The sequence below is a fragment of the Anthonomus grandis genome, chromosome 8, assembly GCF_022605725.1.
Source record: "Anthonomus grandis grandis chromosome 8, icAntGran1.3, whole genome shotgun sequence".
NCBI lineage: Eukaryota > Metazoa > Arthropoda > Insecta > Coleoptera > Curculionidae > Anthonomus > Anthonomus grandis.
In genome coordinates, this window is record NC_065553.1 from 34,571,997 (window position 1) to 34,589,320 (window position 17,324).

The 17,324-nt window shown below is 32.2% G+C and overlaps 1 protein-coding gene and 1 long non-coding RNA gene across 3 annotated transcripts in view; one reads left to right on the plus strand and one right to left on the minus strand.

Annotated features, from left to right (window-relative positions):
- LOC126739056 (uncharacterized) overlaps positions 1 to 17,324 on the minus strand; it is a 782,471-nt gene that overhangs the window by 400,074 nt on the left and 365,073 nt on the right. The window lies entirely within an intron of this gene.
- LOC126739077 (uncharacterized) lies at positions 114 to 861 on the plus strand. Its single transcript, XR_007661543.1, has 2 exons — positions 114 to 259; positions 329 to 861. It is a non-coding gene; the product is annotated as an uncharacterized LOC126739077 (long non-coding RNA).

Consider the following 17,324-nt stretch of genomic DNA (forward strand, 5'->3'; position numbering starts at 1 on the left):
AAAAATTATAATAATAGAAAATAAACAGGTTCGTACGTCATTCCTTTAGTTAATGGCCTATTTGTTGTTTGTGCCAATCTTCTAAAAAAAGTTTGGCGATAGTGTAGTCCGTGTGATAACTAAGTTAAAAGACGGATTGTATTCCAGATTAAACCAGGTCGAAAATAGTAATACTTTGGCTATGGCATCATTTTTGGATCCGCGATTCAAATTGCTGGCATTCCAACACAGTGGAATAGCGGACAATACAAAAAAACAGGTAATCGCTTTAGTTGCTGCTAAAATTGAGATAAAAAAGCAATTACTAACTGCGATTATTTAAACCCAGTTGACGAAGAAGAAGGAGAATTTTCGATATGGGGACATTTACAAAATAGTAAAGAAAGTTCACTGCAACAACATAAACATAATGCAACCAGTAAATCCATTATCGAAGTGCAGCGTTATTTAGAACTTGATATTTTGCCAAGACAGGAGGATCCATTAACATTTTGGAGAGAGCAGCATTTTAACTTCCCCAACCTAAGCGAACTTGTTAAGGAAAGACTCTGTGTTACTGCAACATCGGTTCCATGTGAAAGACTGTTTTCCAAAGCTGGCTTAATATTAACTAAGCGTAGAAATAAATTAAGTTCTAACAAAGCTGAAACACTTATTTTTCTTAATGCAAATTTTTCATTAGGAAAAAAGTAAGCTATCTTTTGTTTTATTAATTTTATTTATTTAAAGAGTTTAATTTTTTGTTTTTTCATTATGCGTTTTGGTTTTGCTTTAAAAAAGTTTTTTATATTGTTTTTGTAATTTATTACAAATTACAAATAATGTTATGTGTTCGATTAATAAAAAATGTTTATATTTGAATGTAGGTGATTCATAAACCCGAAATTTGATTTTATTTTTACAGATAATAATATGACAATATACATATATTCATTAAAAATAATTCATTAGAATTAAATCACATTAAGCTGAGAGCAGTTTATGTGGTGATAGTGGTGATAGTGAAATCAAATATGACGGTTTTACCTCCTTCAGGTGTGATAATTAAATCAATAAATATTAATAATATTATGACGATTGTCAATGAAAAAAAACCGTTAAGAGCTGCTTAATTCGTATTCGTTGCCAGATACCCAGCTGTTCTTGTTTTTTAGTTTTTATTTTCATTTTGGGTTTAACTTTAATATGTATGTATACTCAAGTCACTGCAGTGATTCAAATCACTGTTTAAAATCACGGTGATTTAGAATTTACTGTCGCCGCTTCACCGGTTACCGAAAAATCACTGTATTTCCCAACACTAGCGCTTACTAAGTCCGGTACTCGGTGCAGTCAGAGACAACCAAAAGAGACGCGCAACTGTGCGCTAATAAAATATCCGATTATTTTCCATCTTTCTCTCTCTTCGTGAAAGGTGAACGTAGATGGCGCAGATAGCGTTTGCCGCCATGATTCAAACCTCGGCTATTAAGCATTTAATGAATTATTTTAATTAAAGTCAGCCGTTATGTCTCACAAGTCAGAACATCATAATTATGTTCTGAGACAGAACGGCTGATTTTAATTATATCAAATAAAAAGTTATTGATATGTTTTTAATTGCTCAGAACGATGGCAGACTTTAATTAAAACAATGCAATTTAATAACATTTAAATTGGGGAACTAAATAAACTAAATATAATTCTGAAACGTTTTGTATTGTATTTTCAGTATATGGTATATCCACAGTCTAACAATATACATATAGTGAAAATCTATATACTTTGGTATAACTATAAAATGTGCATGCATTTTCTTAATTATTTTCATAATTTATAATTTAAGAGGGTTACAGTACCATGCATACACATAAATGCAATTAAAATATAGAAAGATTTTACTTATCACAGTACTATTAATAATATTCCAAAAAATTATCCCTTGGTGTAACACTCTATGGAATACCTATTTTAACTACAGCCTTGACAATTACCTTATGGAACATATTTCTGTTCCTAACACAAGTCAAAACACTAAAATCTGTATCCCACAAAAAACTACAACTACTAATTACTGTAACCAAGTTCACCTAAATCCGATAGGTAATAAAATACGTAAAATTTAAGCACTCGTCCAAAATCTCAACTAATGATGTAAAACAAAAGAAAATTAATCAGCAACAACAACTATTCAGCCATATTGAAATTCACGTGTTCATGTTGAGCAAGGATTGCACTGTTGCCGTACTTAATTATAATTTTAGAAATACTAGATTAATTGGACACAAGCTCCAATGTGGCGCCACCTTAGCTCACCTTTTATAAAGGAAGAGAGAGACAACGAAATACAATATATACAGATTAAAGAGAGCAACAACAATAGGATAATAATTTCTATCTAGTTGCACGTCTCTTTGGTTGTCTCTGGTGCAGTATAATAATTTTGGTTGCTCGCAGTAGGCGCCATCAATACGGGCGGGGTCAATGCAGGAGCATAGTTCAAAATCGTTAGATGGGCAGGTACAGAAGCAGCATATTGACCTATGAAATTATCGATTAATTGCTATTGGCCGAGAATATTTGCCCGTAGTTTTGCACACGCATTCTTGAAAACCGAAAAGACTGATAAAGTCCAGTTCAGAGATCTATTACAATCTTTGATGTGTCGCAGATGCCGCACTAACTAGTCCGTGCGCCTATGTCATATTTATTGTTGCATGATATATATGTTTAAATGGCAAAATTTTATATTGTCTATCTATAAAATCATTTTAAATATACGTAAAACCCCATGTTTTATACTATTTTTTATTTTTCTTTCGAAAATGTCAATTTTTAGAAAGAAAATAATATCACAAGAAAATAATATCAAAAAATTGACCGCGGACTAAAATCCAAGCATCTTACAAAATATTTTAAACACTTCCAGCACTCACAGACTTGTCACCTCTTTTTAGCCAGTCTATTAAACAAAGATAAAACACCTGCGTTCTGACAATTCCTACTTTAGGCTGTGCAAGTGATTGTGTATCTCTCTCTATCCCACTGATTTTAAGAATTACGGGGCCGTACCCAAATAAATTTTTGGGCAGTTTCTGTATTACTTTCGACGTGTTTTTAAAGAGATGTTTAAGGATGGGTCTATCGCCTTTAAAATAATTGTTGGATGGGTCTATCACCTTTAATAGTTGGGAGGGGGGCCAGGTGAGATTATTATTTGATGTGTTTTGCCGGTTATGCTTTTTACACGTTTATGAAAGTAAAGAATTTAGAATTTGTCCTGTATTCCTCTAAATTTTTTGCAGTTTTTACTGGGAGGAACAGTATTTTTTTATTTGTGTTTGTGGATTAGTTTTGGTATTATACCTAAAGACCTTAAAATGTTTCGACCCTGAAAAAATATGCAGGAAAATTTGGCAAATGAAGAGGAAAGTGTTTGTGCGGGCTTGTGGAGACCGTGGGTGTACAAGAAAGACAATAACATTTGTGATAAAAACAATAAGAGTGATCTGGACAGTGATTTAGACTTACATAGTTCTAATAGTTCATTTTCTAGTATTGAGGAAGGAAAAAGAAGCAAGGGAAGTAGAAGCTACAGAGGAAATTAAGCAGTTTTAAAAGAACAAATTTGTCTAAATATCTATAACAATCTAAGGAATGATCCTCAGTTCACAAATGATTGTAGGGCTTTGCAAAAAATAGCGTTTTTAACGAGGGTTCCCTATAGTACAATACGCCTGTAAAAAAAAAGGATTAAAGACATAATAAAAAGGAAAGATGCAGGACAATCAAAGGGACTTGACATGGATATTGCCAAATTGCTAAGGAAAGGTGTGTATTCTAATTACAAAAACAATGAGGTTCTGACCATAGAGACACCTTATTGGCAAGGGATAAACATTTCTCAGTCTCAACCTTGCGGAGATACCTGATAAAACTGGATTTAAGCTTAAGATGGTTAACAAAAGTACTGCTGTAATGGAATTGTCAGGTGGTGTAAAGAATATTTGACTAAAATTTACAAAATTTGGGTTGAAGAATGATCCATATATTATTTAGCCGAAACATGATATGATACATTTATGATTGATGTCCTATGATTTCCATTCTCTGGGAAAAAAAGTCCCCTTTTTGCCATAGTAAGAAAACCATATTTTTATTAATAAAACAAGTTTAAAATTTTGATTTTTACAGCTTGCTGCCCCTGTTTGTCCTTCAGTGACACAATAAAGACTGCTTCTTCCATCATTCTCTGGAAAATCTCTTTTTTGATATGGTAAGAAAAACACTGTTTTTAATAAGAAAACAAGTCTAAAATTTTGTGTTTTTACAGCTAACTACCCCTGTTGTCCTTCAGCAACACAATGAAGACTGCTTCTTCCTCCATTCTCTGGAAAAAAGTCCCTTCTTTGCCATAGTAAGAAAATCCTATTTTTATTAATTAAACAAGTTTAAAGTTTTGTTTTGTTCAGCTTACTGCCCCTGTTTGTCCTTCAGCGACACAATAAAGTATATATAATGTAATACTTTAGAATCCATATGCTGATGTTCGAGACGAAGTTGGAATCCATGGCGGCAACAGAGAAACTGTTTCCTTCCTTAATGGAAGAAACTGCTAAAGAACGATGGCAAAAAACAGAATTTACAAAATTTGTATTAACTTTTTGGGCCAGATTCAAAAGAGTGGTTAAATTTATAAAAGTATTTAGTATCCTCACAGTAGTTTTAGGATCCAGTATTCTTAAAATGTAGTGTTTTGTATAAGATTTTTAGTTTTTAGTATAAGCATTTATTTTTGTTAATTTTTATATAATCTCTCCTAATATGCATAATAACTAAATACGAGGCAAACAAATTAATAAATATTACATTAAGGATGTAAAGTGTGTTTTTTTTTTATAAGTAAAACTTGTGTCTTTTAAACGCATAAAGTATAGACAGCTAGATGATTTTTAATGTAAAAGTTTATTTTACAAAATATATTTCCAATTTTCTGACTACATAATTACTTTTTATCAAAAGAAGTTGGTACTAAATATAGAGATGGGGGGTTTTCATGAGTATATTATTATAATAATATATCATAATATGTATTAATTAAAAAAAAATATAATAAAGGACATTGAATATGGCGGCCACAATCCCCATTAATAATCACCACCATGTAAAAATAAATCTCAATTCCCAAAAAAAGGAAATATATAAAATTTGAAGACAAACCAAAGCATTTTACACTTTTGTGTCAAAAAGTAACTATTTCATGCCATAATCCACAGAATAAATGGGCCTAAGTAATTTGTCACCTATTCTCTCATTAAACTCAAAAATGCTTTATTGTCAATATAAACATAGAAGTTGTAGACAAAGCCAATAGACTGTAGATTAAAGGAATAAAAACGAGAAACTAATTTAAAATAAAATAAAATTATATAAAACTTTGAAAAATACTTAAATGCTAATCATTAAAAATTCATCATAGTTTAGGTGCTACATAGTTTAGTACGCATACTAGCAAGAAATATTTTCGTCCTTGTACGTAGGCTTTTTTCAGTCTTAAGTTGTCTTATTTCTAGTGGAAGTTTATTAAACAGCTTTCTACCTCCATATATGATAGAGCTACGGACAAGTTCCAAATGAGGAATGGGTAGCCTCAACAAATAGTTTTGTCACGTATTATAGTGGCTTCCTAAGTGGAGTTCCTGTTTATATTTTCTAAAAACTAAGCAAACTGTTTCCAAAATAAAAATACAACACAGGGTTAAAATATTATGATTTACAAAAAGCGGGCGACATGAATCACGAGGCTTGGCCCCCCATAGATATCTAATGACCCCTTTCTGGAGTACAAACACTGAACTAAAAAGTGAATTTGAACATGAACCTCAAAAGCAAATTCCATATCGAAGGTGCGACTCGATAATCGCGAAGTATGCAGATCTGGCGATGGAGAAATTAAGACTGGTGGCAATAACCCTGAGGGCGTAGCAGCCTGATGAGACTTTTCTACATGCATTCACAATATGGTCTTCAAATTTAAGGAACTTGTCTATAGAAAGACCCAAAAACTTTGCTGAAATAGCTCCTGGGATCTATTTTTTGTGAGAGATTGGCTGCAGGGTTACTAGCAATATCACAGTACAAGGAATTGAGGACATTGGAATCTAAGGTACTTGGAATAACCAAGACATTATTTTTACCCCTAAGCTCATTTAAAATCTTCCAAGACTCTTTTGCTCTGTTGGAGGAATTATTTATCCTCCTTTGAAAGTAGGTCCACTTAGCCATTCTGATTGAGTTTCTGTAAATCTTGCGGTATCTGTTATAATAATTTAAAAATGTTACATTGTTTATAGCGTATTTCCTAATGTAAAAAAGGGAGCGCATATTTTTCTCAGATACTCGTAAACCCTTAGTATATCAAGGTTTTATATTTCGTTTCTTACTATTGACAACAGGAAAAGCAGTTTTAAAATTGTTTAATACTATTTGATGAAAGCTATGCGGTGGGTTAACAGTAGTCAATACATTATTCCAACTTGACATATTGCAAAGCAAAAAGACTTGACTTGTTATAAAGGACTGATGGCGCTAAAAACTAAACTTATGTAATTAAAATTTTTGGTTAAACTCATTTAACGTACTTAAATCTTATATTTAAATTAAATATTATTTTGCTATCAACTATGTATCCTGAATTTCTAACTTAATAAAACTAAACCCAAAAATCCCAAATAATATAATAAGTCCGAATCAGTTTTAAATACAAATAAATTTTAAGGCCGGACCTGTGCAACTTTTCACGCTTGAGTGGCTGTGACTAAGGTCAGGCGTTTAACAAAATAGTACGTGGGCACATGCAGTCACATTTTACGAATCAAATGTATAAATTCTTTAAAAAATGCTTAAAACATTTATTTATTTAATGAAATGATTAAATATCGCTTAGAATAATACTTTATGACTCTTTCCACATAAAATTTTGCGATTTAAACATCCATGTCATGTGACAATACAAGCAACACCGGCACACGGACTATTTGCGGTACATCAAAGATTCTAATAGATCTCTGAACTGAACTATATATCCCAAGCAGCATGATCCGATTTGACAGTGTTGCTTGATTATGAGAATTATGATTAACACAATTAGAACATTTTAATGTGGAAGATTTGCATTCTTTTACTGAGTGATTTTCACTACATCTGGGACAAATTTGAGTTTTAATGCAATTTTTTGAAGAATGGTTAAATTCATTACAGTTAAAGCAGCGATTTACTTCAACACCATCAAATACAGAGCACGCATCATATCCCACAAAAACAGTGCCCACCTTTATGATCCCACCATATGTCGCTCTATCTAATTAAACAACAGCCTGAAATACCTTGTCGCTTTTTCTTGTCGTACATATTTTAAAAACATTACATATGGATTCAGAAAAAAATACATCTTTATTTATTTGTTTAATTAAATTAAGAAATTCGTCATTATTATAATTTTCCCTAAAACCTACTATACGAACCCTAGGACTAATTCCGTGAAGTTCCTTAATTTCATAGGAATCAGCTAACTTTTCAGGGCTTGGTTCTTTGGCACTACCAAGACAGCAGGCTGAGTGTTATTTTTTGCTATACTTGAATAGCTCACCGGTGCAGTAGTCGCCGACTTGACACTTAAGATCTTCTCAGAGATTACAGTAACTAAATCAGATTTTAGGGATTCAAAAACAGCAGTAATAGAAGCCAGTGATGATTGTACATGCTCATTTACGAGAAGTTTTAAACGTGATTGGTCAATGGAAATACATTTTGAAACACATTCATCACACTTCCAGGATAAACCTTTTACTTCAGAAATCAAATTGGCAACATCGACGGACTTGTGAACGCAGTTGATATGCGAAGCGTTTTTACATTCACTACATGGCAGTTTTTTTCGTGATGGTATGGATTCCTCACAAAAAACACATATAGACATATTTGGTCTATTGTTTGCTTTTAAATCACTCTTTTAACACATTTACTGTTCACTAATTAAGTAACAACATATGGCGTTGGATTGGCAGTCTTACAAAGCACTACTAGTGAAAATTTCTTATTTCTGCTATTAATCTTAACACACTAAAACTGTGAGCAATTACGGAGCGAAACGACAATGCTGCCGGTTGATACGATGCGTTATATTTGGCTGTATTAATACTAATATTATAATTTATAAAATAATGTTTTTAAACAAGCTGTACACACTCTGTAGATCGTCCTCGACAGAGGCATTTCACATCAATTCGACGGAAGGTTCTTATTTTTTTTTAATATTTAAAAATATTAACTTCAGTGCATCTTAAAACGCAGTCGCGTATAGTTTATCATTTATGTACAATTAAATTTTAATTTGATCAGTGTCAACCTTCTTTTCTTCTCCCAACACACCTTCCTTTTACCTGATACAAGAAGTGCAGCAGAAAGCTGGCCGGCTAAAGAGTGTTCATCTAGAAAATTGTAAGTACCTTTTATTCCAATTAATAATTAAAAAATACGGTCCATTTTTCCATCCTGACATACGTATCGAAGCTTATCAAACGATTTATCAGGCCAGATTTGCTCTATTTTTCTCTTTTTTCATGTATTATCAATTTTTTTTTAAATTCTCTAATACCAAAGCAGATTATAGCTACGCAATTGCGTAGCTATAATAATCTTTGCTAATACAAAAATTTAATTTGGGTACTATAAAACTTACTTATTCATTTCAGCATAATTTGTTATATTTTTAAAATTGATATCACAATAGGAAGAACATAAATACACACAAATTTAAGTCTTTTGAAATTATTAAAATACAATTTTATATACAGGGTGTTCGAAAAATAGACGGAGGTATTTCAATGGGTGATTCCTTGTAAAAAAATATGAGAAAAAGTTTCTATAAACATGGGTCCGGAAATACACAGTTTCCAACATACAGGATGATAAATTTTTTCTTTAAATGTTATTTTTTTATGAATAGGGGAGAAGGGGGCACTTTTGAACATATTTACTAAAATCCAAGTCCTAAAAAAATCTAAATTTCAAAATAAAAGTGAGGAACAGCTTTTCCAGATGTAGAGTATGTTTACTTTAAGCTCGGACTAAAAAAACTATTGACATTTTAGTGTGTTTTGTTTGACACACAAATAAACAATAAATGTCATACTGGTAAAATGTACCCCAGCTGTGGGGTATATTTGAACTGTGGGGTATATTTGCAACAGGCAAAGGGGCATAAATAAACAGTACATATTTATTGGAAGTTTTATTGATTTTTATTACAAAAAATCTATCGTAAATTAAATTTATTAAATTGCAGCTTAAAGTCCAGTAATGAAGATGTCCTCTTCAGAATCATCTTGTAGGGATATGGCAACTTCACATGATGAGTCATTATCTGCCAATATTGCTCTCTTTACTCTTGGCTTCTTGGCTACCTTTTGTACTCTTTTCTTAGTTTCCCGAGCAACTGCTTCGGCTTCAATGGCACCTTTAATCGGTGTATCTGTAAGAAACAGAGACTTTTTTGTTTTGCAACTTAGGCGACGCTTTTTGGAAGTCGAACAAATATCGGGAAATGGTCTGACCACCTCAGGAGATATTACTTCAGGTTCCATTAATAAGGTCGTGGAAGTTGATGTTACAGAAGTGATCAGAGCTGCAGATGAAGTGGACGGTAGAGAGTCATTTTTTTCCTTTCATATTTCAGCAACATCATTAGTAGATGCTTTTCCTGCTGCAACAAAGTCACTAACTGAAAAAATATTTCTATTTAACGGTCAGATCCCTGTTTTTTGAAAACCAGATATTATGTGTTTTAGAGTGAATGATGCTTGAATAGCAGCTATATTTGCCAGCCCAGCCAGGTCATGGAATGTTATGGCTTTTCCGGGATTCGAAATTAAATAATCATGTCGCGCTATTTTTAATTTAGCCTTAAAAGGAGCAATTATTGAAACGTCCAGTGGCTGAAGCCAATAACTACAAGCTGAGGCGGTATAGTGACCACCTCCAAGCCATTTTCTTTTGCAAATTTAATAGCACTTAGCGAGCAGTGGGATTCGTGGTTGTCCATTATTATTAAATTTTTTTCATTTTTTACATTTTGTAAAAGATTTTATATGTTAACTTTTATAAATAACGTTTTTGTCATCCAACCGCTAGGAGGATTGTTTATTAGTCCTATGCTTCCAGCTGGAGCACCTGTGAGGAAACTGTGGTGATATCTGGCTCGTGGAAATATAAAAACTGGTGGTAAACTATTTCCATCTGCTCTCACGATGGCCCACATAGATAAAAGAGTGCTCCTTTCCGCGGAAGTAACTTGGCCCACTTGCTTAGTTCCCTTTTCAGCAATAATGTTTGGCGCATCCACAACACTGGTTATACCCGTTTCATCCAAGTTAAAAATTTTATGTGCAGGAAAATTATATTTTTCGTAACAGTGCTCAAGATTATCTTGAAACTCTGTTAATGCAATTTGGTTAAATGCCATAACACGTGACATACTCGTGTTTTCAGGCCTTCTGAGACTAAGATTTTGATGGCGTCTCATAAACCCTTGAACCCAATCTAACCCTGCCATTTTGTTAGTATCCCAACTAGGTGGATATTTTATAGACATAGCTTTTACATAATCAAATGCCAATACCCTCAGATTTTTATACGATAAGCCATATTGTAGTTTAGAACACGTTAAAATATATTTTACCAACATAGGTTCTTGATCATTATTAAACACTTGTCTGAATGTATGCTTAGAGGAAAACACCTGCTACCTGGGTTGTTTTTAAGCGGTAAAACAAAGCAGTATGTTTTACGCCATAAACTTCTGCAGTTTTTCTTAAAGACATTTCTTTCTCTTTTACAGCCGCTATCACCTTCTCCATGTCTTTCTCAGTAAACCCAGTTTCCTTCTTCCTCTTATATTATCTTACCATCGTGATTTGAAAATCTGGAAATCAATGCTACTTAGAAACATTTTTTACTATTAATGGAGTACATTTAAATAATGTACTAATAATAAGTAACTAAAATACTAATGTAATTTAAATAATGTTCAACAGTGCCCCATTTTAAAGTTCACAGACACCCTTACTTTGTGCTTACACTCGAATTCAACCACGTTTGCTAAAACTATCCTATCCTCAAAAGTCACATATTTTCACAAAACGATCTACATACCTAGTCTAGTTGACGACCTACTGCAGATTGAATGTCCTCTTTATAGTTTAAGTAGTCAACAAGTGAATGAAGTCACGAATGAATTTTCGTGAGAATTGGTTGATTTATTAAAAATCAATTATTGTCAATTAATACTAAAAAATATAGTTTTTTTACACCTTAATACAAATAAAATATAAAGCTTTCTGAATTTATCGGATAATCTAAAATCAATTAATTTTTTCTAATACTATCTTATTACTAATCTATACATCGAATAAATTGCTATTGTTTTTTATTACGTTTAATTGAACGATAAATTGAAAAAAATTAAACTTTTTCGACTTACTCAAATAAGTCTAATTGGTGAACTTTATGAAGTAGCAAAATCTTCAAGAAATGATACCTTTATAAAGTCTGCTTTGCAAGTTCGTTATCAGCAGATTGAATTTATTAATGAGGAATTTTTTAAGAATCATAATGCTACTATTGCTCTATTGGATGACGATGATGCCTTATTTTTGGACCAAGATAAAATAAGGGCTGATTTCGAAACTCTTTATTGGTTTGTTAAGGAAACATGTTTCAAATTTATTAATTCTAATAATGACACACAGTCAAATAATGGTAATTCATCTCAAATCAGTAGTTTTTCTCGTCAATTTGTATCTTTGCCACCCTTGTCAGTCCCAACCTTTATTGGAGAAATATCCCAATTTCCCACTTATTAAGATTTATTTGAAGCAATAGTACATAATAATAATTCAATATCAGATGTCGAAAAATTTAAATATCTATTAGGCCCAATAATTGCGGCCAATCATTGGCCTGTTATTGAAAGTACCCAAAAACTCTCCTCTGATAATACACAAGAGTTGCGTAACCTTTTACAAATGATGCTTAAAGTGGTAGACATATCTGTGGCTTCTAAGTTTGAGTTACAAGTTACAGATTCGAATCAAATGTCTTTTTTTTAACGGCGGATTGCATATTTAGATAAACACTAGTTTGCTCTAGATAATATAGAAACTACTGGGAAGGAAAAGAAGATTATCAAAAAGCATGTTACCTCAAATGCAAGGCATGAATCAAATTTTTCCAATTCCTCTACACAAGTCTTTTTGACTAGAGGTAACCCAGTTAATAGTGCTGATTTCTAAAGTAGACAGGACAATAAGGTGTGTTATACGAAACTTGCTTGGAATTTCGCCTATTTTTCATAAATACAATAAAAAATATAGTATTCCATTTAAAAAAATGACCGATGACGTCATATCGTTTTTTTGTTCCACCCTGTATACAAATATTTATGTGAAATAATGCCCAACTTAAAATAATATCGACGGATCCGATCGTTTTCTCAAAAAATTATGTCTCTAATCTTTATCGAATTTATGCGGAACTTTAGGCGGTCACTGTATAAAAACATTTTTTAAAATGCTAATAATAAAAAACCAACCTATATTCGACCGTGTTTGTATTGCAGCGTATAAAGAATTTAATTATCATAATTGAAATCAAGTCTATAGGGTCCCCATAATATTGCAAAACATTTCGTGTTGAATAGATTAACTTAAACCATAAATATTATATGATACTAAAAAACCTTGAAAGAGGTCAGGGTGAGGAAAGTCAATGAGTTTCTTGTTCTCAATTTGGGAGAAAATCAATATGAAAACTCGAGAATTTCTAATGGATTATTTATGAGAGTTACGATAGTTCTTATTGTTGCAATTATTTAACTAACATTTAGTGTCTTGTATTATAACTTTCTTTTGAAGGTAAAATGAAAATCCTGCAGTTTTATAGGATATAGCAGATAAAAGGTTTAAAATTGGTATCAGATACACGCCCCAGGGTTTTATTCCATGTCAAAAAACCCTCTATTTATTATTATTTTTAATTTTCTTTTGAAGGCTCTCCAAGGACATTCCAATATCTTCCAGGGATTTTAAATAATTTTTTAAGCTTTTCTTAACTTTCAGGGCTACATTTTACGGGCTTCAGCAATTCAAAAGAATTATCCATATGTTTGAACGAAATTTTCTCGTTTTCCAGGTATTTCCCGATTCATGAAATTCGAGATGCATTTGACTTATGCTTCTTCAGACATTTATATTATTTTTCTTTAATGCCTAAAAGACAGAAACTGATTGCAATTGATAAAAAAATCTAGTTGATCTTCAATTGTTCTTCAGGACATAGATCAATTTTTCAACCAACACTCCTACATACTAAGTATATTACCCAAATAGGTACAACACTCCATAAATGAATGAAAATCATATATGACTAGAGATTTTGTAACCTTTAATGTGATCTTACCAAGACTAATTCAAAATAATCATCCACCGTTTTAAAGTCTATATTTTAGTCAATAATGATAAAGTCCAGTGCAACGATATCTTAGAATGGTCACCCGTCAAAACACCATCATTCCACCTGCCAAACAATGTAAATAGAAGGTGGATGACATTGTTTGGCAGGTGGAATGCTGGTGTTTTGACGGGTGACCATTCTAATATATCGTTGCACTGGACTTTACACGATGGTGTAAACTTATTTTATTTTATACTTTTATTTATGTTAGTGTGAGTCAGTGTGTAGTTTTTGTATTTGGATAGATCTGATGATGCCCTAATGCGGCGAAACGCGTAACCTTTTAATAGACGCTTGATTTATGAGACTTTGAGTTTACTTTCTCCCCCCTTTAGCCATCTTACTGACTTTTGTTCAACAAACCTCAGGTAATATATTTTATCTAATTTCAACCCAAAGTACCTTTTTTATTCGAATTTTATGTGGGACTTTAATAAGCGTCCTGAAGGTTATTTTAAGATCAATTTAAATACTTCTGAATGAAGCACAACATTTTTTTGCAGGGCATTTTTCAAAAACAACTTTTTATGAATCATGATCTGAGCTTTTTCCAAATTGGTTCAAATTTTCTGTTTTGAAAAATCGCGGAAAAATCTACGTGGGCTTAAAATTACAATAAATCATCACTGTACTAAAGTATATTCATGGAGCAGCGGCCACTGAGGTAAACAAATGCACGCACGATGCACGATGCCAACGCGTGATCAACGGGACATCGTCAGGTGGCCAGGGCCGTACTCCGCAGGGAGGCATATTTGAATTTAAATTAAAGTATTAATTTAATTGAAAATGAAAACCATAAATTAAATTTAATTATTTTAGTACTTGGTAATTAGCTAAATTTTTTATTAGCTAATCTTAAGTTTTTTTCTAATTCAGAATTAAAAAATATTTTTTTTTTAATTAAGATTTTTTTTGTTTTTCGAGGTACTTGCTGGCCTTAAAGCCTTGAAAAACGATTGCAAGGCCAGCAATCAGCCACATCTCAAGAATTAAGTTAAGAGAATATTTTTATGATATGAAAAATATGTTATAATTTTTAAAATTTTCTTAATTACCTAGGCAGTTTTTAATGACCAAAAACAAAATTCAGTAGACTGGTTGACTAAGAGTAATGAAGTTATAGCATATACTAAAAAAGGTGCCATCTACGAAGTATTGAGGTATTATCATAAAATAATAGTTGTAATAATAAATAAAGGTGAATTTTAAATATGAATTTTTGCATAATTACATATTTTTTTACAATAGGTATTTATGCAATAAATATGTAAAGAAAGACTTTTTTTATAATCGCAAATGTTGACGCATAAACCGTCGAATGCGACAATCACATGAGTAAGCTAACAATGGCATAAACAAGGTAAAGCAATTTCTTTGAGCTCCAAAAGCGTATGCAAAGTAACAACTCTATGCACCGTAAAGTTTTCCTGTAATATAATTTAAGTACTATTTTATGTTGCCCATTTTTACATGAAAAACTAGTCCATGTCACTTTCGCTAGATAAGGAACTGCTATCTCTCAATGGTATTACCAGTCTCTCAACTGCTTCATCCATAATGTTATCTTGCCACATATTTTGTTCGACTTTTTTTATGTGTTCGATACATTTTTTCCAATTTTCGGAAGTGATTCGTACTACGGCCTCATGAAATAGCATCTGAACATCTGCAAACTTATATGTGGTATTTTTTTCTGCAAAATATCCCTTAATATTGGCCCAGATAAGTTCTATTGGGTTTAATTCACAGTGGTATGGTGGAAGTTGAAGAACTGTCTTGTGATGCATCTTGGCCATTTCATCAACAATATAACAATTGAATTTACTCTTATTACTGTTGACGAGTTTTAAAAGTTGGGCTTTTATCATATTGTCATTATATTCAATGTTTTTTTGTTGAAGCCAATCCTGAATATCAGCTTTTTTTGAAGCTGTCGTTGGTACTTTTTCAGACTTAAGTATAACAGATGTGTCATTAAAGAACAACAAAAAAATGAAACAAAAAAGTATTGAAATATTTTAATAAATTAAATTAAATTTAATTTAACCTATTTTGTAACCAAAAATATTAAATTGACACTTGAAGTGATGCGACAAATATATTATTGAAATAAATCTAAAAAGTCTTCTTTAAATATACAGGGTGCCATAACAAAAACGCATCGTCGGCTTTTTGGAACCCTTTTTTTTTAAATAAGTGCTCGGAGAAGTTGATTTTTTTTATCTGCGGAAAAACATTTTTTTTTCAGTTCCACCCAGTGTTCCAGAAGACCAAGGTTTCGTTTTGTTTGTAATACTCTGTACACATTTAAATTTGCGCATACTCAAATAGCGAAGAGTAAGTAACCCTTTTCGAAAAGAAAATAAATTTAACGTGGCGTTTTAATTAATGTCTTTTAATAAAAAAATATTTATTTTTTTTTTATTTTTTAAAATGTTAAAAAAAGTACCTCTTTCATTGCAAAAAGCTTTACTTTAATGCATTGGTAAGGAAGTTTTTTTTACACGCCATATAAAAGTTAATTAACCAACCATACTACATCAATTTGGCAAATTTAGATAAATATATGTATTTTTGTTCGTAAAAAAAATGTTGTATAATATATTTGTGAGAAGTGCGTTAAAAATCGCTTCTCTCGTTCCGCCGTCCGAGTGCCTTAAACGAGCACTTTTCACACTTATATCATTGTTATTATTATATCACAATTACATTATTTTACCTGAGGGATGTTTTAACCCTGTAGATAGTCCTTTGAGAACTGCTTGACGCGAGGAAGTAATGGATTTATCTATCCAAACTTTAGATTTAGTGTGCCCAGCGTCGATCCACGTTTCATCCAAATAATATATTTTGTTATTTTCCTGCCGGAATGTTTTAATTTTAGTTAAGTATTCCCTTCTCCAACACTTAATGTCGTTTCGGTCCATGAGAAAACTATTTCTTTCACGTTTTCCATATTTAACGTTTAACTTTTTTGAAATTAGGCAAATCATTGTCCTCATTAACAACCCTTAACACTTTTTCTATTGTTGAAAGGAAGTTCATTCTTGAAAAAAAACTCATAAACTTTTCTACTAATGGCGTTCTTTTCGATATTGAGCAACATATCAAACGTGGTTGTTTGGTTTTCGAACTCTTTAGGCTCTGAAACACCACCAGTTTTCTTCCAACTCTTCTACTTCCAACTCCTGTCCGACTTGCGACATTATTGGCAATATCATCTAAAGCCGTTGTAGGATGTTCAAATATTTCCATTTTGTATGTGTTCAAAATTAATTCTTTTGTTGCTTATAAAATGTCCTTTTTTCACTCTCTTTTTTGGAGGGCTTAAATTAATATTTCCAGATACTTCGTCTGTGGTATCCGTACTTGACATTTTATTATTGTTAATAATTTAACACCAAAAACTAACTTGACCAATAACAACCAACGACATCAACCATAATAAAACAACTACGATCACAAAATAACAAATTAACTAAAAACGCCTTCAATAACAATCAATAAACACCTGATGCTACCAAAATAAACCGGGAAATGCAACCCGACTCCGTAAAAAAGCGACATCAAACGGCCCGGATATCACATGGGCCATCTGACCAATAGCAAGTGGAGCACGTGTTTTGACGCCGCTGATCACGCGAACGGGCTTGTTAGGGTGCTTGGACGCTGCTCGATGAATATAGTACAGTAGACTTTTTCTAGCTAAGGAAAGGTACAGCACGTGTTGTTGGGCTCGGTTGCGCAGTAAATATGTTTACGCCGCTTCCAAA